Source organism: Canis lupus, chromosome 38 (assembly GCF_048164855.1).
Source record: "Canis lupus baileyi chromosome 38, mCanLup2.hap1, whole genome shotgun sequence".
Classification (NCBI taxonomy): domain Eukaryota; kingdom Metazoa; phylum Chordata; class Mammalia; order Carnivora; family Canidae; genus Canis; species Canis lupus.
In genome coordinates, this window is record NC_132875.1 from 7,630,739 (window position 1) to 7,656,628 (window position 25,890).

A 25,890-nucleotide genomic window follows, 5' to 3' on the forward strand; every position below is an offset into this window, starting at 1 on the left:
GGCGCTAAACCCTTGAGATTTGGGCTGTATCCTATGCGATAGTGGCACCTTGGGCTGTACTCTGTTCCTAGACCTGGAAGAGAGCCTGGAGAAAGTGCATGTTATCAGCTGCTAGTGGTAGATTTTCTCCTTCTCCCCGCTCTGGAGCCTAGGCTTCTCCCTCCACTGTCCTTTCTCTTAAGGAGTTAGCATGAGAGTTAAAAATCTATCTGAACCACCTTCCATCCTTCCATGGCTGTCTTTTTTCCCCTGTATTTTCCACTTCCCTGCCCTGCAGAGCCCAGGCTTCTCCCAGCTACAGTTGACTAGGGTTTCCTGGGACCTGTAGCCAGGATCGATGTGGTCACTGCACCTCAGGAAGGAAGGGAGGATGGAGATTTGCCTTGGTGTGTGTGTGTGTGTGTGTGTGTGTGTGTGTGTGTGTGTGTGTGTTCCTATAAAGAAAGGCAGAGCTGGCCAGTGACTTTTTGGGCTCGTGTGAGGCATGCGGAAAGGGCTGCTTCTATTTCTAAGCTCTAAAGAATACCTGTTCGTTACCATCTGTATCCACAATGAGATATTTGAGCAATTGCTTGGGTCTCTTTTCTTTCCATGCATCTGCTTGCTGATTTAAGTGTCCACCGCCCCAGGAGCTGATCTCTAGGAGGTGAACATCTGCAAGAGATAAGAGGAAAGGAGGCTTGTCAGTGTCTTTGTAAAACTCTGCCGTAGGCTCCCATGGGCACCTACAGAAACCAGGCCATGTGTGGGAGAAGCATCCCGGGCGGTCAGCAGCAAGTGGGGGATTGAGACAAGTAGCATTCAACAATGTATTATTCTTACTGAGCATTTACTCTGTGTCAGATATTGTTTTAGTGCTTATTTGTATTAAATCATAACAACCCACTATTTCTACTTAGCAAGTGGTAAAAACTGAAATTTACAGAAGTGAAATAACTGACTCAAAGTGATAGAGACCTCTGTTTGCTCAACACAAGCCTTAATAATAACTGACATTACATATATTTTTCCAGTTCACCAAGTTTTCCTCAGGAATAGTATTTTATTCAATCCTTGGCAAAGGGCCCAGGAGGTTAAGAGACAATCCAAGGTAATATAACTCATGAGTGGACCAGGTGAGATTTAACACTAGCTCTTGGAAAACATTGGCATCAAAAAACTAAAGGTAGAGCTCCAGGTCATGTGAGCAGGAAGAGACAATCTTCTGAGTTACACCCATATCTCTACTATTCACAGCTTATCTCTAATGTTGAAAATTATGTTAGTTGGCCCAAACCTTTGCTTTGATCATCACATTAAAAAAAAAAAAACCTCTTGCAATGGATGAGGGTGTACTAGGATCCTCAGTGAAAATTTACTATGAAATAACCTCATTAGAGTTAAAAATAACCAAATTAGTCAGAACCATATCTTTTATTTTTTTTTTATTATTTTTTTTAGAACCATATCTTTTATATGGCACACACATTGCTTCAAAGCAGGCAAAATGAAGAAAAACTTCCAAATTCTTTTCATGAAGCAAGTATAACATCCCTAAACCTGATAAAAATAGCACCAGAAAGAGAAAGAAAGAGAAGAAAAGGAAAATTATAGACCAGACCTACTCGACTTATGAATATTGGTGGAAAAATTCTTAAGAAAATTTGAGTGAACACGCTCTAAAACCACATTAATAAAATAATGAAAACAATACACTGTGAACAAATGGGGTTTATGCCAGGAATCCAAAGATTAAATATTAGAAATTATATTAATATAATTCATCATATTAATAGGTCTAAAAGGAAAAAAATCCATACAATTGTTTCTAAAGACACTAAAATACTTTGACAAAACTTAACATCCCTTCCTATTTAAAACTCTTGAGAAAATATCTCCCTTTTTTTTGGTATATATTTTTTTTATTGGAGTTCAATATGCCAATCTATAGTATAACACCCAGTGCTCACCTGTCAAGTGCCCACCTCAGTGCCCGTCACCCAGTCACCCCATTCCCCCACTCACCTCCCTTTTTACCACCCCTTGTTCATTTCCCAGAGTTAGGTGTCTCTCATGTTGTCACCCTCACTGATATTTCCCAACTCATTTTCTCTCCTTTCCCCTTTATTCCCTTTCACTAGAGAAAATATCTCCTTAAAACAATAAGAGATATCTACTCCACCCTAAAACTATCATCTTAATAAATGCAAAATTCTAGGGACATTCCCAACAGGATCAGGGACACAGAAAAAGATGTACACCACCTCCATGGCCACCTAACATCATTCTCATGGTACTAGTTAAGGTAATTAGAATTAGGACAGTCATAGGCAAATGGATAGAAAAGGAGAAATAAAAAAAACTCTACTTGCAGAAGACATAATGGTGTACCTAGAAATCACAGAGAATTAATGATGAAAAAATTAAATAAAAGAATTCAGCAAGGCAGCAAGATGTAAGGTTAACATGAAAAAAAAAACAGCATCCACATACACAAATAACCATCAGATGTACAATGAATGAGAAAACCAAATTTACAATAGAAAAGGATGCAATAAAATATTTAGTATTAGAGTTATCCCACTAAAAAAAAAAAATAAGTCCATGTAAAATTGTATGGGTCCATAGCATCTTTGTTCGTCCATAGCCAAAAATGAGAAACAACTCAAATGCCACCAGCTTGTATTATGGATAAACAAATTTCACCTTCATACAGTGGAATATGACTCCACGAGAACAAGGAAAGACTTGGTGATTTGTGGGCCAACACAGAGGAATCTCACAAGCAGTTTGCTACGTGGAAGAAGCCAGACTCAAAGGCCACTTATTGCGTAACTGCATTTATGTGAAATTCTACGGAAGCAGACGGTGGTGGCAGGAAGATCAGCTCTTCCCAGGGGCCAGGGCTACTGAGAGGATTCACTGCAAAAAGGCATGAGCAAACTTCTGGGGGAAAAGAAGCTGCTTTATAAATTGATTGTAGTGATGGTTCCAGAACTGTCTGCATTTGCCAGACTCACAGGATTGTACGCTGGGCTTTATTATGTATGAATTATATTAACTTTTTTTTTAATATTAATTTTAAAAAAATAAAGTTGATCTTTTATTTTATTATTTTATTTTATTTTATTTTATTTTATTTTATTTTATTTTATTTTATTTTGATCTTTTAAAAAGAACTTTACTCTTTACTAGAGTAGCTTCTAGAAGAAGGTCCCAGGAAGCCAGCGAAGGCCATTCTGGAGTAAAGCTGAGATAGAGAAAGGGTGTCTTTGTACAAAATAGCTTTGTGGGATGTCGAGATGTAAACTAGATGTTTTCAGGCAGGAAACTCGGTGTCACCAGGTCATTTCTTCTGGATTTACAGGTTTGGAGCTTCTCACCACGTGTGGTAAAGCTCCGAGTAGTTGGACGGAGATGCAGTGAGCAGAGAACAGCACGTAACCACTTCCTTCATGGCACCAACTACTTGTTTCTCTTCTTACTTCATCTAGCTTGCCCTGCGTGTTTGCCTCACAATCGGTGGATGTGGTTAGGGATGGGGACATGCAGGATCAGGGCTAGGGGTTTGCAAGGGTGTGTGTGTGTGTGTGTGCACTTGTGTGTGCACATACCCGTGTATGGGCAGGTTGAAGTTCATTTCCTTTTCTCTACGTCTCATAAATCCAGGAGTATTTCTTGCCCTTTCAGAACCATATAATCCTGGTTTCATAATAAAACTATTGACCTGGAGCAATTTTCTTTCACTCTGGTCTCAATGCCAACTCCAATAGAGAAGAGATGAGGGGGAAATTGCTTTTTTGCGTAACTGGTGACTCTTGCACACACATGTTCTTTCATTTTCCTTTAAGTAGGCTCAGTGCCCAGTGTGGAGCCTAATGTGGGACTTGAATTCATGACCCTGAGAGCAAGACCTGAGCTGAGATCAAGAGTCAGATGCCTAACCAACTGAGCCACCCACGCACCCCTCGTTCATTTTAATACAAGCATTGCTGCTGCCTATTGAGAGTCGGTGGGTTTCTTGGCAGTGTCAGTCTGAGAGTGAACTGCTTTTTGGGTGACGGACTTAATTCTGGGGTTCAGCTTCCTGTGCGTCCATCTCCTCACTGTCATCTTCCCACTTTTCCCAGCACTAGTGGCGCTACAAGGAACTCCAAGCAGCACACTTCATGACAGCCCCTTCCTTTTTATCTAAAGGAAATTTAGATTAGATTAAGACCTGACACTAAAACCTGAGAGAAAAGGGTACTCTAAGTAAATGTCTAATTTACTGTATAGATTACTCTTTCCTAGTCTTTTCCTTCTTGTAGTTGATGTGAATATGAGCCTGTCTGTGTTATATCATCACTTTGCTTCATTGTGTGGAGTGTTCTAGCCTGTTGTTGGTGTTGCTACTATTACTGATGTCATTGTTATCCATTTAAAGAGAGTGGGGAATTGCGAGACCTGTGTGGCCCCGTCGGTTAAGTGGCCAACTCTTGATTTCTGCTCAGGTCATGATCTCAGGGTCCTGGGATGGAACCAGGCATTGGGCTCTGTGCCCAGTAGGAAGTCTGCTTGAGGATTCTCTTTCTCTCCTCCCTGCCCCTGCCCACCCCCCACATGCTCCCATGAGCATGCATGCTCTTTATCTCACTCTCTCAAATTAATAAATAAATCTTTAAAAAAAAAAGATAGTGGGGGCCCAGAACTCAAACTTTGATATTATTCCCTTCCAACTTTTCACTGTTGATTTAAGAATAACATGTCAGTATAAGAAGAAAAAAAAGACTGGATCAAGTCTAAAAATATGACAAGTAAACATATCTGGTACCATAATATCTAATACGAGGCATCCTCCTGTTATGAGTTTGCAGTTTGCAAAGTGGATTATAGCCCAGTATTTTCTTCCCAGTGACCAGGTAGCAGGGACTCACCCTGGAAAACGAGGGAAGGAAATGAGGGAGGGAAATGAGGGAGGGATGTCCTAGAATTTTATCTACTGCGAACCTTGGTGAGCATTAACTTACACCTCAAGAATATCCTCCATGGAAATTGTTTCTGTAACATTTGCCAATTTTAATATATATCTTTTCTTATGTAGACAAATAAGGAACCAATATCCCCACTAATCCCAATTGCTTTTAACCAACTTGTTGGTGACCTAGAGTGTTAGTATGTTGGATTGCCAAAACATAAGAATTCAGATTTGAACTGAGGGGCCCTACGTGTAAGAGAAGTCAGGCATGAGACTTGTGTCCAACACAATAAATTCCCTACTTTTTTTAAAAAGATTTTACCTATTTACTCATGAGAGACACACACAGAGAGAGGCAGAGACAGAGGCAGAGGGAGAAGCAAAGCAGGCTCCCTACGGGGAGCTCAATGTGGGACTCGATCCCGGGACTGCGGGATCATGCCCTGAGCTGAAGGCAGATGCTCCACCGCTGAGCCACCCAGGCATCCCTAAATTCCCTACTTTTTATTCTACTTGTTAAAAATCAGACGAATATAATATTTAACTTATGGAATTTGGAGCCAGCTAGGGTTAGAATTTCAACTCTAGCCCAACATAGGTAACCTTATGCAAGTCACTGAACCCTCTCTAAGCTTCACCATTCTCATTTGCAAAATGAATTTAACAATAATACTGATTTCATAGGTTGCCGAGGGGATTACATAGGTAACAAATATGGAATAAATATTTATTAAATGAAATAATGCTCACCAAATGCCTAACACATAGTAAATTACTTTCTGTTTAATTTTCACAGGTATCTGGGGGTGATTATTTGAAGTGTCTGGTCTGCTTCTGGCGGACAAGAAAGTTGAACCCAGACATTTCAAAGGGAGAGGCCATTCCCTTCCCTCCAGAATCCCCTCACATCACATCCCTACTCTCTTCCTCTCCCCTGCATGAAGGCAGACAGGGTGGCTGACTGGAGGTGGGGGGAGAGAAAGGGGATCGTGGCCAGGAGTGCCAGATGGACAAAGCCAGTCACTGCCAATCTGCAGGAACTTTGCTTTCCTTTATAATCCACATGACTGTCATTATCCATGTCTTCTTGCAGGAGAGAGGCAGCCCCTACATGATCTGTTGGGTTTGATCAACAGTGCTGAGACTTGCTGCCTCCCAAAGGCCTAGTGAAGGGATATTCCAGTCTTTTTTCTTTCTTACTTTCAACTTTTCAAGGTCTGGAGCAGTCTAGAGTTCCCTTGGCTTGGCTACAGTGATTGTACAGCCATGGGAAAGGCGAGGGAAGGGGAGATAGGAAACACCAGGAAAGGCAGTTGTCTGGATATGGCCAAAGCATAATTTATTTGCCAAGGAGTTTTTTTTTCCACATCAGTTTAAAGTGAACAGAAAATCACCTGCTGGTCCAGATTTTATTGTATAGGTCATCATTTTATACAAATATCTACACAGAGAAGAAAATTTCCTTCTAAATCATATGGTGGGAGAGTTTCTAGCTTGACTTGGAGTGAGGGGTGTATAAAAGGTGGGAGAAGACAGAAGGATGCAGAGATAAGAGGCATCAGGTGACAGAAAGACCAAGTGACTTGGAGACCGAGTGACGAGGCTGGACGCATGGCCTGCGATGATGGAATATGGAACCAAGTAAGGAGGCGGAATGCCCAAGTGTAATTACAGAAATGCCTAGACCAGGGCCACCTCCACACAGTAGACTTGTTCTTGCAAAGCCAGACATCAATGGGACCCTCAGAGCCGAGATCATTTTTAAGTGTGAAAATACAATTCACTATTTAAAAGATCCTTTTGCTAAAGAAGAATCCTTACTAAAATTGGAACAATATCTCATCTGATTGACTGAGTCATAGTTTTAGTTTTGTGAGTATCTGAATGCAGGGCCCTTATAATAACCTTGAATGGACTTTTGCAGCAAATGGAGCTTGTGGGTGGATGATTGCCCATCCTAATCAATCAGTTATCAATCGATCCAGTGCCAGCACTGCGCCTTGTGTGCTGATGGTTCCTCCAACATGCTGGGCACTTTCTTGTGTTAGGGCCTTGGCTCTGGCCTTCCCCCTGCCTGGAATATTTTGCCTTCACATATCTACTCTCTTACCTGACTCCCTCCTTTATATATTGTCCTCAATGAGATCTACTCAGACTAATCAATTTTAAGTTGCAACCACCCCATCTCTTATAGTCTGGGTTTTCCTTGCTCTGCTCTATTCTCCTCTTTTTGGAGCACTTACCACTTTTATATACTTTATACTTCACATTGTTTGCTGTTGTTGACTGTCTACCTTTCATAGGCAAGCATCTTTGTTTGGTTTGTTCATTAATCTATCTTCAGCATCTGGACCTAGCACACAGTAGGTTCTTCATAAATATTTATTGAGTAAATAAATGAATGATTTCTAGAATTTCTACAGTTAACACAGAGTCTTTAGGTCCCATTTTATAGCTCATCTTTTTAGTGTCATACAGACAACGCTGTTTGATGAACGTATTCGTGACTCATGCCACTGTACCACTAAAGGCATAGCACAAAGATGCACAGGACTTGGAGTCCAGTCCTGGACTTGCCAACCATATGGCTTTGGGCTTCTGTCTCCTTATTTCTATAAAGGGAACAATAACATCCTAAGATGATTCCTTGGGGAAAAATGAATTGACATAAGTGAGTGTTCATATACCACAAGACGGAATACGGATATGTTTTCGTATTTGGAAGCAAATGGGGTTTTGAGCTGCAGTTCTCACTGTTCATAAAATTTTCTGGCCTGGTTTGCTCATTCACGGGTGGGTTAGTTCTCACTTACAATACTAGTGTACCTTCACTGATGATCTACTGTGTGACAAGGCCTGTGTTTGGCAGGTGTATATACTGTTCCCTCACTTAGCAAGTTTAACATCATTATCCCACTTTACAGGCAGAGGAAAGAAAGTTTACAAGTTGCTAAAGCCACCTGGGTGGTGAAGACTGAGGGCTTCACCAGGGCTGAGACCCAATCTGTCACTATCTGAAATGACCATCATTTGGTCACATTTCTTGTTCCACCACGTGGCTCTACCCTTCAGCAATACATCCTATTCCTCCTCCTCCTGCCTCTCTAACCACTTTTAAACACTCACATGCATGTGCATGTTTGCTCCAGCTACCTTGACCCAAGTGTCCATAACGTGGTGTAACACATGATTTGCCGAATCACCAACTCACAGCATAGAGGCTATCCAGCATGAGCATCTTAGCTCACCTCTGTTCTTTTCTACTTTAATCCCTCTTAAGGGTCAGGAAAAGGTCACTTAAAACTCTGAGTTATGCTTTTCCACAGTCTGTGGGGATAAATTATGGGCCCTAATAGTATTTGGTAGAGTCACAGAGACCTCTAGATCTCTAGATCTATCCCATGTGAATGCAAAGTAATATCATGTATCCTGCAGACTGTCCTCGGCCAGAGGTTTAATAATTAATTCGCCTTCCCAGAGGAGAGATCTGATGCCAACAGAGGAAATAGGGAGACCCAGGCAGGGCAAGCGGAACTAAGCATATCTTTGTTCTGTCATTGAGCCTGCAAATCACATGCTGACAGATGTCAGAGTCCTGCCTGGGTCCCTGCCCATAAGTACTGACAATATACAGTGAATGCAGTCTACCTGCCTGACATAGGAGAAATCATTCACTCCTTTCATGAATTCCTCCAGTTTCTTGCTTTCTCTAGGCTTTGGGGACAGTCTAAGTGGAGAAGGGAACGGGAAAGGAGGAGGATCTGTGCCTCAGTAAAACTTTGGATCATACCCAGTTTGGTGAATAGAAGCTCCTCACTTGAGTTCTGATGTAGTTTTAGAATGAAAGGCCTCTCCCAGATGGAAGTGTGGGTTCAGTTTCCACCTGTAATCCCCTAACTTCAAGATCCTGTACAAGGGAAGGTCATATTTCCAAGGCTGGAATCTTGCCTGAGGATCTTGGGAGAAAGGAAGGAGAAACGTGTGGTGTGTGCCACTGTCCTGTCATCGGGCCTGTGAGCCAGAATGCTGATGGCCTGGGATCCAGGCTAGCATCATTACCCATCATGATGGGTACCAGGTGCGTGGTGTACCCAGCCTCACAGCTATGAGTGATCTGTGCCAGGTGAGTCAGAGACAACACAGACAGGAAAGATCCATGAATTTGGCCGGTGCAGCCATAGGTCTGTGACTCTGCAGCTGAATCTGGGTCCCTGGTGGGGACTTTTGGTGATCCTCATGGGGTTGCTGAATGCAAGTCTGGAAGGGCTTTTGGGAGAGCACTTGGTCTGGGCCCCTGCCACTGAGCAGAATCTCCGCCAACGCATCCAGGCTGAAAATCCATCTTGGTCCTTAGTGAATGAAAACAAGAAAATGAAATAATTTCTAATATAGGGGCTAAGCACACAGGATGGATCTGGCAGGTCCAGCTGAAATGAGCCTTCCACACTCTGAAAGGATTGGTGTCATGGTCTCAGAGCAGTGGAGATGCCAACACCTTGTCATCAAGACTGGAACATGTGGAGAAACTGCTGTGCCCATACACTGTCTACAACTAGTGTGGTCGAACTCCTGCTCATCATCTTCCTCTCTGGGCTCGCAGGGGCTCCTGGGCTGACTTGGCCTCATCTCAGCTCCTGCCATGGCTAGAGATGCCTTTGAATGTCCATGAGATTCATTACCTCCTGCCCTGGCTGTTTACTCTTCTCTGTTTCACCCCAGCGAGCCAGGCTTCCAGCCACACGTGGGTCACAAATCCAACACCCAGGTGCTCAGGGAAGCTCAGGAAAGTTAGACCTCAGGAACCTCCAGTCTGCCCACCCAGCACTTGGCACATATACTTACTGAGTCCCCTAATGGGAAACAGGGTCAAGAGCCACCCTCTGTCTTTGATGTTTCCTTCATTTATCATTTTCTTCTCTGCCTGATAAACTTCTATTGCTATGCATTCATTCAACAAGCATTTACTAAGTGCCTCCTATTCAACAAGCTTAAATGTCGTGTCCCTCAGAAGGTTTTCCAGAACCTCCCTAAAAAGAGCTGGTTACTTTCCTTTCTGTCTCTCCCTGGTACTTTAGTTGTGCCTCCAGTTGTGTCTTTTGTAGATGTTGTCACTCTTCTCTTACCTGCAGACTAATGATATTCCTGCTTATGGGGAGAACCAGTCCTTATTTTTATTTTTTTTTATTTAAAAATATTTTATTCTTTAAAAAATACATCTTATCTTTCAGTGACCCCCTCCCCAGTCCTGACTAAACCCACTCCTGTGTCCAAAGGCTTTTGGGCTGTGCTAGGATCCTAAGTCTGAGATAGTTATTCAACCAACCCAGTCTTTTTTTTTTAATTTTTATTTATTTATGATAGTCACAGAGAGAGAGAGAAAGAGGCAGAGACACAGGCAGAGGGAGAAGCAGGCTCCATGCACCGGGAGCCTGACGTGGGACTCGATCCTGGGTCTCCAGGATCACGCCCTGGGCCAAAGGCAGGCGCCAAACCGCTGCGCCACCCAGGGATCCCCAACCAACCCAGTCTTTAGGCCACCAGTCTCTGACGCTCTGAATGTTCATTGAGGAAAATAAATAAATGGAAACAAAGTGGTAAGCTTAAATATGGGGCTCTGAATGCTCAGGGAGGTAGCAGAATTTCATGGTTCAGGCCCTGAAATCCTTTGGCCTTCATTTTAATCCTGGCTCCAAGATTTAGCACACCAGCAGTATGATGTGAGACAAGCTATTTAATTACCCTGTGCCTCCATTTCCATGCTTGAAAAATGATGATCACAATAATATGTCATTCTTTCTCTGTGGATTTTATTTTTTGTTTTCTTGGCAAAATCCTTGTGCATTTGGATGGTCAGTTGCATAGGTTTAGGATGTGGGGGACAGAGGAAAATTCAGATTTCATTTTCCATGAAAAGCAGAGAGGAAAAGTCAATGGATTTTATGATTTGCTTTCATTCTCCCCAGTTAGACTTGAGCTGCACTCCTTGGCTTTATAAGGACTCTGGTGGAACAAGAAGGATGCTGGAATATGGCCAAGTGTAGCTGTGAGGGGAATTTCTAGCCAAAGAAAATATAGTTGAAGGGCAAAATATGTCATCAAACAGGAAAAAAAAAATCCTGCATTTTTCTTATTGAAAAAAAAGGGAAGTGGATTGGGACAAGTTGTGCTACATTAACTGCTAAGATACTCAAGAGATAAATGACACTTTTAGGGAGCTGGCGCCATTTCCTAGTCTGGAGACCTGATTTTGAAACCATTTAGGTAATCTTAAATTTGGCCTAGCTTCTTGATCAAGTTTCAAAAATAAATGCCGAAAGGTTCTTCCTCTCAGGATCCCTCAGGTACCCACCTCTCCTCTTGGAACCGTCACTCAGGCTGCACCTCTCTTGTTCGATGTCACATCTTTGATAGTAACTAGTCACAGAACTTTTGAAATCAGTCACTTGAGTCATTTAAAAAGTGCCCATAAACATGGGAGATCACTTATAGTGATATTGGTTATGAGAAGAACCTTTGGAACGCACTGAATCTGCCCTATACTGCCAGCATGTGAAGGAGAAAGGCTCTCGCTAGCCTGGGCTGTCTGGAGACGCGTGCCAGGTGGAAGGAGGCAGGTGGACATATAACTTGCAGAACAGGGGAGGGGGAATTTGGAAAGCTCGGAAAAGTGAAGTCTAGACTTGCTCAGACCCCTCTGGCTGCCTACTTCTTCTTTTCTGGATCTCTGGCTTTTCCTGGATAAGGAAAAGTGGTTTCCCATAAGTGGGTTTTCATTTCCCTCCTGTTCTTCTCTCTCTCTCTCTCTCTCTCTCTCTCTCTCTCTCTCTCTCTCTCTTTTTCTGTCTCTTTCTTATGAACTGAGGCTGCCCTTGATTTGACAGTGACAGAGCAAAAGTTTAGTCCAGTCTCACAGTTCAGTGAACTTGAGCCAGTGCTGGACAGCCTCCTTTTGTCTCTGCAGATCCATCACTATCTGTACCCTGCCCTGCCTATACCCTGGGGGCTGATGTGTAGGCCTCTCACCTCTGGGGAGTCCTCAAGGCAGGTTGGAGGTCAGGAATCAAGAGACACTGGGGTATTTATTCTCCTGGCTCCTTGCATCAGGAGAATCTTAAGGATGTCTGGTCTGGTGGTCCTTCCCATTCAGGCCAGATGCTCCAGTTTCTAGGAACCCCTCTCTCTCCATGCCCCACATACCTGAGCTGGGGTCCTCACACACGAGAACCTACCTCTTGGAGAGCGGCCTCTTTATTAAACATCCCTCAGATGATCCTCATTTGAGTGTGTCATCTGTTTCCTGCAGGGGCAAAGATCAACAGGAAGCTGGTTTACAATTCAGATTCCTGGGTACAGACCATAGAGATTCTGAATGAAGAGTAGGTCCAGAGAGGCATCCACATTTCTAGCAAGTGCCTACTTCTCATGCCAGTGGTTCAGGGATGACTTGGAGACAGACTTGAGCGGACTCTGTCAAGCTGGATGTTGTCCAGATTTAGTCAAATGGTAAGAATAACGCAGCCTCCATAGTTCCCATTGTTTCAGCGTCTCTTCTGAGAAGTCCAAATTTTTGTATGAGATCATTATGAGCTAAGTTGGGAAAGGCAGGGAGATTTCTAAACCAAGTCCTGGAGTCTGTGGGAGGGCTCCAGTAACCAGAACCAGAGAATTACAGAGTATCAGTGAACACGACGTTGAGCTGCTCAACACCTCATTGATTTATGCTGGCACGGTTTACCTATAGCCGAGGGCTCCTGAAGTTTATTTGTGCTGATTGCACCATCACTAATAAGATAGAGAGATGTAATGGATGGCAGATGCCCAAATCTGGAATTAAAGAATTCCGTCCATGCAAGCCAGCCATGCATGCCACTAGCCCAAGCTAACAGTTGTTAATTGCACAGTGTTACCAGGAGGCACTCAGCCAGGGAGAAAAACCAGAAAACTAATGAACTTGTATGAGGAAAACACCAAGGAGGGACCAGCCAAGCACGCAGAGAAAATCCAAAACTATCTGGATTGGTGTGGACTTACCGTTTCAGAAGCCTGTCCTGTTTTGAATTTATCAGGTGCATTCTTGGAACATGATTCTTTCAAATATTTAGAATAATATTTGTTTAGGCAGCAGGGCAGACAACAGAGGCGGTTGGGAAAGAACATTGCTCTTTCTGAGAACTGTAACCTTTTGCTGCTTCTCTGGTTCACTTCTTAGAACAGTAGCTCAGAAAGTAGAGGGGGTCAGTTCACATTTCCCTTCACAAGGACATGCTACAGGAGCAGGCCTCCCATGACTACTGGCTTTCTTAAAAGTCTTAAAGCCAGAATCTGGTTACAGATGCCCCTTCAGGATAATCTAATTTAAGTCTTTTGTTCTTGCCAAATCATATGTCAGAAAAGTTCCACCGAATAAACTGATGTGTGATGACATGAATGAAGTACATGTTCTCTTGGCACTCTGTTTCCCGCTATCAATGTCCCATTAATCCCATGGTCCTCTAGGAGAGCAGAGCCTAAGAGAAAGAGGATGGACCATAGTGTCAAAAGCTGGGTCAAAGTCTTGACATTGCCACTTACTTTAAGAAACTTGTTTAGTGATTCTGATTCTTTGTTTTCTCATTCACAAAACTAATAACACTGAGAACTTCATAAGAAGATGCAATCATTAATCATATTAATATATCTAATTACAGCCCAGCAGCTATCATATGGTACTATGTTCTCAATAAATGAGTAGAGTTGTTCTTGTTACTTTTCTAGAGGCTCTATCTAGTTAAGTCCCTATTGCTTCTTTCCTTCCCATTGGTCAAAGCCCCCAGGTCAGAGACATTGCCACCAAAAGGACATTCTTGCTTCAAGGCAAATGCAGAACCTAAATGTGGAAGCCGGCCCAGGATTGAAGCTCAGAGACCTGACAATCCATTCTGAGCGAGCTAGGTTTTAGGTCAGTTTCTTCCCGCATAGGAAACTGTCTCATCAATGATTATCACACCTCCCACTGAGTCCAGTTTCCTGGGTACCACAGACTTCTCCTCCCCCAGTGGAGAGTTAGGCCACAGACTATAGACCCAGTCCATTACATCTCAATGGCTCTGTCTCATGGGCCAAGATAAGTGGGTGAAGCCAGACAGTCTGTGATTAAACAGAACTCCTTTGCATAAGCTTTTCTTTGTGGGAAGCTGTAAAATCACTAAATCTATTTGCTTAAATGTTGGTGGCATTTGTAACTCTTGGAGTCATTCCTGTTGTTATTCTCTAACATATTTTCTGAATATATATGAAACCACCCAGAGGCTACAGAACTCAATCCCTCATCAGTATCAGTTCATCATTGCCTTACCCTAAACCACTACCTGGGCCTATCTAACAGTCATGATTCTGGATTATTTGCCACGTAACTATTCAAGCAAAGTAGCTATGTCCTGTTATTAACATTAACATCTCTCCATCCATCCATCCATCCATCCATCCACCCATCTACCCTTCCATCTATTTGGACATCCATCCATCCATCCATCCATCCACCCACCCATCCATCCATCCACCCATCCACCCATCCATCCACCCATCCACCCATCCACACATCCATACATTTTATTAAACTCTCATTACATGTGGGTACTCTCTTGAAGTGGGAGTGTGAGGATATCTGGTCTATTGAAAGAAACATGAAGGTATCGGATTGGGGTGTAAGCATTTGATCTTGGTGGCCTATATCTGCCCCCAAATAGTCAATCTCCCTATGGAATGTAGAATCTGTCCAGCACCAATTGAGCCATTGGAAATGTATCTTTTGTTCCCACTGGTGGTTCTAGGCCTCTCCTTAAGCCTCTCCAAGCACCAGAAAACCTGGGATTGCCTCAGTGTAGTCCCCCTCTCTCTGACTGAAGGGCTTGTGGATAAAGAAGACTTTGTAAATCAAATGACTCCCCTTCATTATCTGGGTGATTTAAATTTTCCATAGATTTTTTTTCCTATTAAACCATTTCCTTTCAAGCTTCTTCCTAGAAACAGTAGCATTTAAGAGAAAATTGAAACTCTGACTGGCTTTGCCCAAAGTCTCCTAGTGGACCTTGACCATTTTATCCTGCAGGGAGGACTTTGTGGAATCTATTTAGTTAGAACATAAGATGGGGGTTGGGTGGTGCTTTTTCCCACATGAAGTAGGGAGTGAATACCCCTGGAGGCTCCTCAGTCAGGCCAGGAAAATCATCAGTGACCCTGGGGCAGAGCTTGGGTCTTTCCATTGGCCTGTTCAATTTTGCTCTAGCATCACATGATTTATCTAGAGGCTAAAGTTCCTATGAGATCCTTGGCCATTTCCATAATTATACATTTATTTTAAATTCACTCTGAAGACCTCCTTGAAACCCATAATTTTATTCCGAGAGTCTTCTGTTCTCTGTCTGCAGGTTTATATTTTACTGTTTTCTGCCACAAAGTCAATTTCCCTTTAACTATGTTTATGCTGTGATAAATTACTTACCTTTAGGATCTTCGAGACAATCACTATGTTTTTCTCTCTTTAACAGAGCATTCTAAAGTAAGTGTTTATGACATTGGAACCTAAATTTGGCCAGCTTTTCTTCTTGACATCACAGCTGGGTCAGCATTAACAAAGTAGGGGTCTCCACTTCAGAGAGGAGAGTGAGCTCCTGATGACAGCAAGTTCAGATCACACAGGGCTAAATTTCTACTTATAGCTCAGAGTCATAAGTGACAGCCAGTGAGGAGAGATCTGGAGCAGTGCAGAAAATGCCTTTTCCACCAGAATTCTTTCATGTTTATTGATGCTGAGGAAGTGATTATAATTAGTGATGACTAAGTAAGCACTATGAAAGAATTTACTATTAGTTCATAATTCTGTTACTACTATTACCACTGCCATTAATGGAAGCTGTGTTGAAGGAGGAAGAGGACATAGTGCGGTGGGAGGTGGGGACAAAATTGGGTGGGCTGGTACTACTGAAGGCAGCCTGACAGACACCTGACCATCAACCATCTGTTTAAAAGGAAATGTGTTGACAACAGGGCAGACATTCGAGAAAGTGTTTGCTATGTACTGGGCGCTGTTCTAGGTTCTTTACCTGCATTAATTCATTGAATGTTTACACCAGCCCATGAGATAGGAACACTTAAGATCTCTTGGGGTAGATAAATTACTTTCACATTGCATATGGAATTGTGATACTACATATTATGTGATAGGGCGTATAGATTGATAAAGGTTGATATTGCATGTAGATTGCATACAGAAGGGTGCCTTCGGATCATTTGTCAAGATGGCACCCCTTACTTGGAAACTGACTTCCCCTGAGCTCATAGTAACCAGAGACCCAGTTTAGAAAGTAACCTTGTGCCTCAGGGAAGAAGAGTAGAGAACAAAACTACTAGATACTTGCAGAAAGCACCAAACCAAACCAAACCACAAACCTCAGAGAAGATAGCTGATCTCAGAGTGACATCTGAAATAAAGATTAAGTGTGTGACACCCCGCCCTCCCACACACATACATCCACACCAGGAAGCAACAGGTATGGCTCTTCTTACAGTGGGGGAAGGAAGAGGAAGCAACCATCTATGTGTTATGGGTGCTGAGAAGCAGGAGCCCTCTTCCCTCTACCTTCCCCCATCTAATAGATTAATAATCACTCAACATAGCAGAGCTGACATACATTAAAACTCCATAAATGTTCGTTCCCTTCTTTATTTGGTAAGACACAAATGATATAACAGTAAAGTATACCTTCCTACAAATTTATTTAAAGATCCATTTTTAAGAATAGATTTTGCTAAATTAGAAGGAAGAGAGATCTTGGGGATACCTGGCACCTGGGGGTAGATGGAGCAAATACCTCAGGGAAGATGAAGGATATAGGAAAAGAGAGTGAGGCCCTGAAGTGAAACCTCCCATGATCTTTCTAGTATTGCCTGGGGCAGCCCTGGGAACAGAAGGATGGGGCAGAGGGATGATTGCAGCAAGCTACGGACCTGACCTTGTGCCCATGCCCTTGCCATGGGCACCTGGATGCTGCCCTCATGTTAGTGCCAGAGCAAATATATGTGTTCTTCATTTATGTCTATACATTCCTTTAGCAGGGAAGCTATGGACAGTTCCACCAACTGAGTAGCCATCTTGGGGGTAACTTAGGGGGATATGTAGGTGCATTTGGGTTTCCAACTTCTCCCTGATTGCACAGCACGGAAAGTTATGAAATGTTGATGGCACAAATATTTGAATCTCCTCAGGATAATCAGGAGCCTTTCACCCTTCACCTAATCAGAGGCTTCTTCTAATTGTGTCCTCCTCTCTCAGCAACTATCCTTCTCTTAGCAGCCCTTCCTGGCCCCACGTATGCATTAATAACCAATAACATTCTCAACAGCCTTTACCCATAAGCCAATGACTGTGGTCTAAAAGGACTAACATTGCTTTTACCCTCATAGCTCCAGTGCCTGGCACAGTAAAGATGTTTAAAGTGTTTGTTGAACTCTTAGGAGATTTTACTAGACATATATGTCAAAAGATTCATTGAAAAGTATCAGCACTGTAGCTAACATTGTGTTAGGTACAGTAGGAAGGTAAGACATGTCCTCTAGTTTACAATACATGTATTCTTAAGGCAGACAAGCTGCAGTAGCAAGGTATGATAAAATACTAAAATTAGTCACCTATATATTATCTGTGTTTCTCAACCCCAGCTGTATGTTGGAATCGCCTGTGAAGTTTTATAAAACCACAGAGGCCTATAGCTCACCCACAGAGATTCTGATTAGGTCTGTCTGGTCAGGGTCTATATTTTTTTAAGTAGTCCCCAGGTGATTCACATGAGCATCCAGGATATGAATCACTGTAACAAGTGCTAAAGAATATAATTAAAAGAAAAACCAGTGAGAACCAGAGTGGAGAGAAAAACCTATGGCACAATTGGAACTCGCTTTGAACCTTGAATCATAGAGAGGATTTAGATGCACAGCATTGAAGACAGAGAATTCTGACTGGGAAGGTGGGAGTGTGGGTAGAGGTAATGTGAACAAAGGGAGCTGGAAATCAGTTTGGTACACATCTGCTGAGCAGCAACCACTCAGAGGTGCAGAGGTCATGGCCAGCTCTGTCTGGAGTGGTACCACCTGGCTGCATGGTGGCAGAAAGTGTACCCTTAGTGACCAAAAGAAACACAGAAGGAAAGTCCGCTTGATCCACAAGCCTGGGAGGTACTTTGTGTCCACCAAACAGCTGTGAGTGGCTGCCTAGGTTCTGAATTGAAGATTCCATTAAGACTCCGCTATGAAATGTGCAGATCCCCAGGTCTGGGGCCTCAGGTTCTTGGAACTGTTACTCCCAGGAGCTTTACCTTTATGGTTGAGAGTTTCTCTGGCCTTCCTTAATTTCCAGATTGTCAGGTTTCTTCTTGGTGGAAAAAATCTTTGGCCTTTGTACTTCTTTTAGGAGGAAATAAAGAAGCTGGTTGGGGTTAGAGGTAGAGGTTAGTGGAGGTAGAGCAGAGGTTCAAGAAGATGAACCGAACATATCCTTAATGAAAAATGCTCTAAGTGGAGGCTGAAGGAGTGGATATGCTTGATTTCTACCTGTTAACATGAAAAACAAGAAAATTAAAAAGAAGTGTCAAGGCTACCTGAACGGTCAGGTGAGAGTGCTGAGGGTACATGGCAAATTTAATGAGCGCACTTAGGATGTGCATTAAAGATGGTTTCATTGCAGGATGTACCTTGAGCAGCACATGTCGGGCCAGGGCAGAAAATTATGGGAAAAGTGGCTCACTAGGACAACTCAGGATACCCTGATATCTTAGTGATTTCCTCCATCCACTGCTTGTCTATTTCTCTATGCAGACCATGGGCAAATAAAGAGAACCAAGCAAAACAATAATAAAGAACTTACAGAAAACTAGGAGATGAGACCCCCTCCCCGCCCATGTCCCCAGGATCATGCACACATTTGTATCATGTCTGCCCAACAGCAGAGCTATGATTAGAGGGTACAAAGTAGCAGCAAGTGAGACCTAAAGAGTTTGCCCCGAGGCTAGCAGACAAGAACAACACTTTCCCAGGAAAGCAAGATGATTCTAGTTTAGCTCATCCAACAAAAGTCTTCCAAGAATGAGGCCAGACATCCTAACTTCATCTTGGCGGGAGCTGGCGGCTGTCCCATCACAGTGACACCAGCTGCTGCTATGGGTGCTGTGCCAGAGTCACTGTCTACAGGCTTTGGAGAGGTGCACTCACATGTCCATTTGGGGCGAGTGGCCGTTTAAATGAAGATGATGCTGGGGGTCCCCCAGTCAGATTGGACATTTGCCAGGCCCACATGATGAGCCTGTATATTATAGAAGTATCAGCCCGCATCTCCTCCTCCCTCTGCAGACTCCCGGTCTCTACAGTCAGATTCATTGGTGTGCCTGACCTCGAACCTCAGTTCCCCAGACTGCTTGCTGTGGGCTTGAGATGGGAAATACTGACACAGGTTCAGGACTTGACTTCCTCCCGGGCAAAGGAGTACTCTGGAGTACTTCTCTCAAGGAAGGCTTGAACTCCTGAGCACCGTGCTCCCTGCCTGTCTTGAGCCACTCTCACTCTTTATTGCTGGTGCTCCCCACAGGCCTCCTCCCTCTCCCAGGTAAGACCCCACTGTGATTACAGGGTGCTACAACAAGCTTCTCCTGGGGAGCCATTGTTGGCCTTTCTGACCTTGGCTCCAATTTCAGTGTCTCTTCTCTTGCTCTTGATGTTTCTTCTTATCGGAGGTAGTGTCGAGGAAGGATCTAGCACTGACTCTAACCCAGTTCTGGGGCTTGACCTCCTGAAGACAAACCTACCAGAGGCTGGCAGCCTGCCCTGACTTCCAAGAATTGCCTCCTAATTCCCAGTGGGCCCTGCTCACCTTTTGGCATAACCTACCACTCGGCTTGGAGCACCTGGTGCCAACTATTTAGCTGAATGAGAGTGTGGAAGGCTGAACTCCTTGCCCGTGTGCCTTCCTTGAACCTCTGCTGTGAGCTGGGCTGCCCCACCCTGGCGGGTGAGTGTGGTGCCAAGTCTCAGTCCTTTCCTGCCGGCACTGGCCTGCTGCCAAGAAACCTCCACAGCTCCTGATAAATCCTGACACAAGAGGAGCCCATATGGGAAAGTGTCAATCTGAGAGCTTATGGGGAATGTGGGGTGTTGGGAAAGGCTGGTGCCCAGATCCTAACACCCACTGTCTTTCCCTCGAGGATTCTGGTTGATAAAAGATACACACATTGCTAAGTGAGGATTAGAACGTCAGTATTGTTCAGGATTTTCTCCTACAGGTAGCATAGAGAATGTGTAAGTGCTTCTTGCCTCCAACTCAGAGCTCAGCTGAGTCTGCCCGGCAGTGCCGATTTAACCCCCAGTTCCAAGCTGAAATGCCAGAGAAAGGCTTCTCTGGTTTGGAGTGGTCCCACGATTGGGGCTGACCCACAGAGCCTATAAGTGTAGGACTCACTGCTCTGGAACACAGGCTGGTCCAAGGGAAACCAGGAGATGGGGGAGGATGCACGAGCCATGGTTTTGAAACTTTTGACTGTGCCTAATAGAAACATGGCCAACAATTGTCAAGTTCTCATCAATATCACCACTCCCATAAGTCATTCCTTCTCTTATTGGGTAGAAAAGTTGTGGGAATAAAGCAAGGCCTAGAAATCCCCACCCAGGCCTTCCCCAAATTGGTGGAAGTGTTGATGGAAGCATCTTCTGCTATGGGCTGTGGGCTGACTTACCTGGGTCAAATGACATGTAAATAATACAAATAGTCCCACCTCGTATGCACTGTTGGTCTTCTGTCTTCCTCATGGGTGGCACCTTTGGCAGAATGTGGCCACAAAAATCTCCGTGCTATAAGCCAAAGTCAACTTATCATCTCTGCTGGTTCTCTCTCTTCCAACTCCCACCCTGCACAGGTCAAAGCTGCCATGTGGGTCCCTGGGCACTGGGCAGGCAGAGGACTTCTGATGGCAGTGGATTGAGACATAGTGACAATCAGGCACAGGAGGTCAAGTGCACAATTTTGACAGCTAGTGCTTTTCTTTGTTCTCAAACCCTTTCTGCAAAGAAGCTTTCCTCCTGCACTCCTCGGTACAGATGCTCCATTCTGAAGCCAGAGAGACATCTGAGCTGGACCAAGTTATTTGACGAAAGGGTGACGCTGATGCTCTGAACCCCAGGTTACAGGTAGCCTTAATGTGTGAAGGGTAGGGTCCTTGGGAAAAGTGTCCAGGCCATCCTTCCTCTGGCAGTTGTATGCCAGAGACTATTCAAAAGAGTGTCAGAAAACGGCAGTTTTCCACCCGTTCACACAGTTACTGGCTAACCTTTTGGAAACCAGTAGCCAGCCTGGCTGAGCTCATTGGGTAGGAACACAGCAGGTAGGGCATACAGTCTGAAAGATAATTCCCTTTAGGGTCATTGGTTTGATTCCTAGTGAAATGGAAACTTCTTGAAAGTTATCCAGACATTAGGAAGCCTGACTTTCTTTTAACCCTTCCAGAAGTTATCGCCAATAATCATCCGAATCTTGCCTGAAATCTCTCCTTTCTGGATAGCAAGAGAGAAGTGGTGTCAGATTTATGCTTTCTCTCCTCTATCAGTCCTCAAAATGTGTTCCCTGAAGTAGCAGTATCATAATTAGTGTAGCTTTCTAGAAGTGAAAATAGCCAGGCCCCATCCAAGACCTACAGAATCAGAAGTTTTGGGGATGGGACTCAGTATTATGCATGAATGAGTTCTCTAGGGTGATCTTGTTGTGGGCTGAATTTGAGAACCACAGTTCTAGGTCAACTGACCCTTTTTAATTGACTCCTACTGCTGAGTAGCTATTGAGTTCTGACATCCAGGAAGGGGAATTTTCAGACAAACTTTGGGGCAGAGAGAAAACAATGATCCAATCTTGTTTAATATTTAATCAATACATGACTAATATTCAAGTCACTTTTGGAGGCCACCCTGATCACCAGAATCCATGGCTTAAAACTGAGTTCTCTGGAAACTTACTTGTCACAAGACCTCAGAGTTATATTTTCTCATCTTCATGTACTCTGGATTCTATAAAATAACTTGGTATCCTTGGCATGATTCTCTATGTCAAATAGCTCTGTACTGCTATTTCTATAATAAGATCCATTGAGAGAGGCATCAAGTGCTTTGTTAACGATCTATCCTATTCACACTAATGAAACCCCCATTGTCCACCAAGATTGGAATGGTGTCAAAAAACGTCATTGAGTTTTCCTGAAAGTTCTCTTTGTCCTCGTTACCCATAGCTCACCTATTTATACCCTGTGAGCTCAGTTCTATTAGCTTTGGGTGCATTGTCTTGAAATTGGATAAATGAAAGGGTTGTTCCCTTTAGGCTTCATCTTCAGTGGGTTACCTCCCTTGTCAGAGACTTCCAGTAACCTCAATGTGTCTCCAGGCAGGAGATGCCAATAAAAACCAGGCAGGGAGTGGAAAACTGTGCCCAGTCCCAGAATTGTGTCTATCATCCTTGTTATACCTCCTGGCTCTTGATGCAGCTTTAACTTAAAATTCTACTCTTCTGAAAGGGAAATAGCTATTTGAGCCCTTTTGGGTGAAGGCCCTTTGCAAGGCTTCCCATCTCTGCCTCCACATCTCAGAGAACACCTGACACATTTATAAGATCTCCTGTTACTGACCACACTCCTCTCTCACCTCATGATTCTGTTTCAGCAAAATCCCGTTACTCTAGCTCAGCATTTCTCAAACTTTGGTGTGCATCTGGATCACACTGAGCTCCACCCCAGAGTTTTTGACTCAGTAGATCTGGGATGGGACTACGGAATCTGTGTTTCTAAGTCCATAAGCAAGGCAGATACTGTTGGTGCAGGGACAACATTTTGAGAACCACTGTTGTAGACTGACTACCAGCAATAATCTGGATTCTTTCTGATTATCATGGCACTGATTCCCTTCTAGGCTTATTGCAGTGTTTCATTTATTCCTCTGTTTCATTCATTCCCTTACAGCATCATATCTCTTGCAAGTTGCCAGGCAAATGTGACCTATCGTTTGAACAAGAAAATTTTAATATAACTCTCACCATCTTCTCATAACTTTTATTTGGTACAGTGAACTGACCTGGCTCCAGAAAAACAACCCACTTCCTGGCTCAAAGTAAAGTCCTTTGAGGATGTTAAAATCACACTGTATCCTGTAGAAACATCATGCATCCCATGGTATTTACTGATAGACACCCAGACACATGTAATAGGATTATAGATCAGCCTCATTTAAGATAAAGTTTGCTGGGGGAGATCAGAATTGCTTCCTGTGGGACTTAAATTAGGTACAAAGCAATTAACTTTAAGCAACCAAAAAATTGGCTCTATAAAAATTCCATTTCAAATCAGCTCTTAACTACAATCTCATTACCAGGTACCTTTGCTACGTAAAAGACAAACTAGTCTCTGGAGATGAAAAACGTGCACTCCATTTTTGAGACACTTCCCCAAATATGAGAACTGATGAGGCCTTACCTTGGACCTCTCCTAAAGGGTCAGGTATTTCTACAGACTTTCTGACTTTTCACATTATTCCTATGCCTAGAAAGAGAAATTTTCCCATTTCTGAATACAAATATATTTATTTATATTTTACTTATGGTGATGGTTCAGTTGTGCCATATTAAAATATATTTCATTTCATTTCTGAGTGTGAGAATTTTAAGTAACTTTCAGTGAGAGTCAGGACATCAGTCAGTAGACTTTTATTTTCACAAAGGATGCTTCCTTGCCTGACATGTGGTAAGAACTTTACAAATATTCATCAATCAGAATGTTAAAGATCATTGACTCATTAATTGTTGAATTAATAAGTTAATAAAAGTTATTAACTTTGATACGTGACTATAAAAATCAAAGTATTTGTTTTAAAAATTGGAAATACAAGCTGTGCTTGTCTGGCTCCATTGGTAGAACATCTTGATCTTAGACTCAAGAGAGACTCTTGATCTCAGGGTGGTGAATTCAAGTCCCACACTGGACATAGAGTTTACTTAAAAGAAATAGGGAATACAAAAAAAAAAAGTAAAATAATCATCTAAAATCTCACAATGTGAAGCTAGCTAATATTAACACCTGAAACATTCTTCCTATCCTATGTGACTATGTGTATATATGGGTATATATAATTATAACAATATCGTAGGCAAAAAGGTGAATTTTGTTCATTTAACTTTTATCATGGAAATTTCCTCAAGTTATTAGTAACTCATTACAAACATCATTCATGGCCACTTAAAATTCCAATAAGTTAATATCCTCAATTTAATAGTCTACTATTTTTTAAAGATTTTATTTATTTATTTATTCATGAGGGGGCACAGAGAGAGGCAAAGACACAGGCAGAGGGAGAAGCAGGCTCCACTTGGGGACCCTGATATGGGACTCGATCCCAGGACCCCAGGATCACAACTTGAGCCAAAGGCAGATCCTCAACCACTGAGCCACCCAGGTGCCCCAATACTCTACTATTTTTACATAATAGGATATATCTAATATTATTGTTTGTGCCTAGATAAATATGTTTATATAAAAATAGTAACTTCAGAGCTACTTGAGTCTGAGGACCATGTGCTCCTTTCATGTTTTTTGTAACAACTACATGATGACTGATCTACAGAAAGTTCTTGATCAATGTTTAGAAATTGAAATAATCGAAGTGGAGAAGATTTGAAGAATGTTGGGCTCTAAAATGAGTTGCTCAGACGATGAGATACAAAGAGAATCATGCTCCTCCCTCTGCAGGTAGGAGAGGCTCTGCCAAGAGATGCAACATAGTATCTGTGTTTCCAGAGATGGGTATCACTGGGCATGGAAAGTATGAAAGAGGGTTATTAGAACCAAGCTGTAATTCTCAAAAATGTGAAGCACAAACTTGAAAAACAGATACCAGTGTGTGGGGGGTTTTTGAGGTGGAGGGATGTTTATTTTGTGGAGGCAGATGGGAAAGGATTTCCTTAAATTTTGGAAAGGTAACTTCATTTCACTGTGATTAATTTTTTAACTCTACTGTTGAATGGAAAATCATACCACCACACCTCCAGCTCCATCTGGAGAATATCACCATCTAGAAATATCATTACCCTCTAATAACTTGAGAACGTAGCTGTTAGGAATCCATTCTGGAAGGACAAGGTACACATTCAGTTCTAGGGTGTTCCCCAACCTCCACCACCTCATCAGCACTGTGCCTGATACACAGAGACAACTTGGTCAGGATGTGACCGCTTCATAAACCTTTCCTCTGGACATTTTTCCCTCCAAGTGTCCTCAGAATACTCATTGAAAGGGTTTTCTTGGTCCGTTGTCTCTGCTTCTAGCCTGAAGCTAGTATTGCTGAGAGGCATCACGTTTTAAGATGCATCTTGGCTGGACAGCTCCAGCTCCCTGGGAGCCCCACAGTGATAGGAAGGTTTGACTCCATGATTTTATTACAACCATTACTCACCTGCAGGGACAGAGGCCAGCGATGCACACTGGAGACTCAGGAGCTACTGCCAAGGAGGCAGCTGTGTCATTAGTTTAACTTTCAAAAGCCTGAAGACACAAAGAAGTTGCCTGTCTGGTAGCACAGGCCACCAGAGCAGTAGCAGGCGTGTTTCAGATAAGGAAAATTAGTGACAAAATGTCTGTCAAGCTGGAGAAAATGGGTGCATCAGGGCAGCTGAGCCAGATAAGAAAACATACTGAGAAGTCCATACAGGGCAGTTTTCTTTCACTGAGTGGAAGTCCTTAGACTTCCCTAAGGAGTGCTGTAAGAGGAGGTGGGTATGACTGTAAAACAGGGTGATGGGCAAAGGACCTGAAGTGACCCCAAAAATGTTGGACAAGGGATAGTGAGAGTAGGGCAGAGTGATTTTGCCCAGAAAACCCCATGCTTTCCAAGCCATGTCTGCTTTGGGA

At 43.1% G+C, this 25,890-nt stretch overlaps 1 long non-coding RNA gene across 1 annotated transcript; it reads right to left on the reverse strand.

Annotated features, from left to right (window-relative positions):
* Positions 1-525: 525 nt before the first annotated feature.
* LOC140626720 (uncharacterized) lies at positions 526-12,491 on the reverse strand. The gene is made up of 3 exons (XR_012025774.1): positions 12,354-12,491; positions 12,166-12,233; positions 526-654 (listed from the first exon to the last, which is right to left on the reverse strand). It is a non-coding gene; the product is annotated as an uncharacterized lncRNA (long non-coding RNA).
* Positions 12,492-25,890: the final 13,399 nt, after the last annotated feature.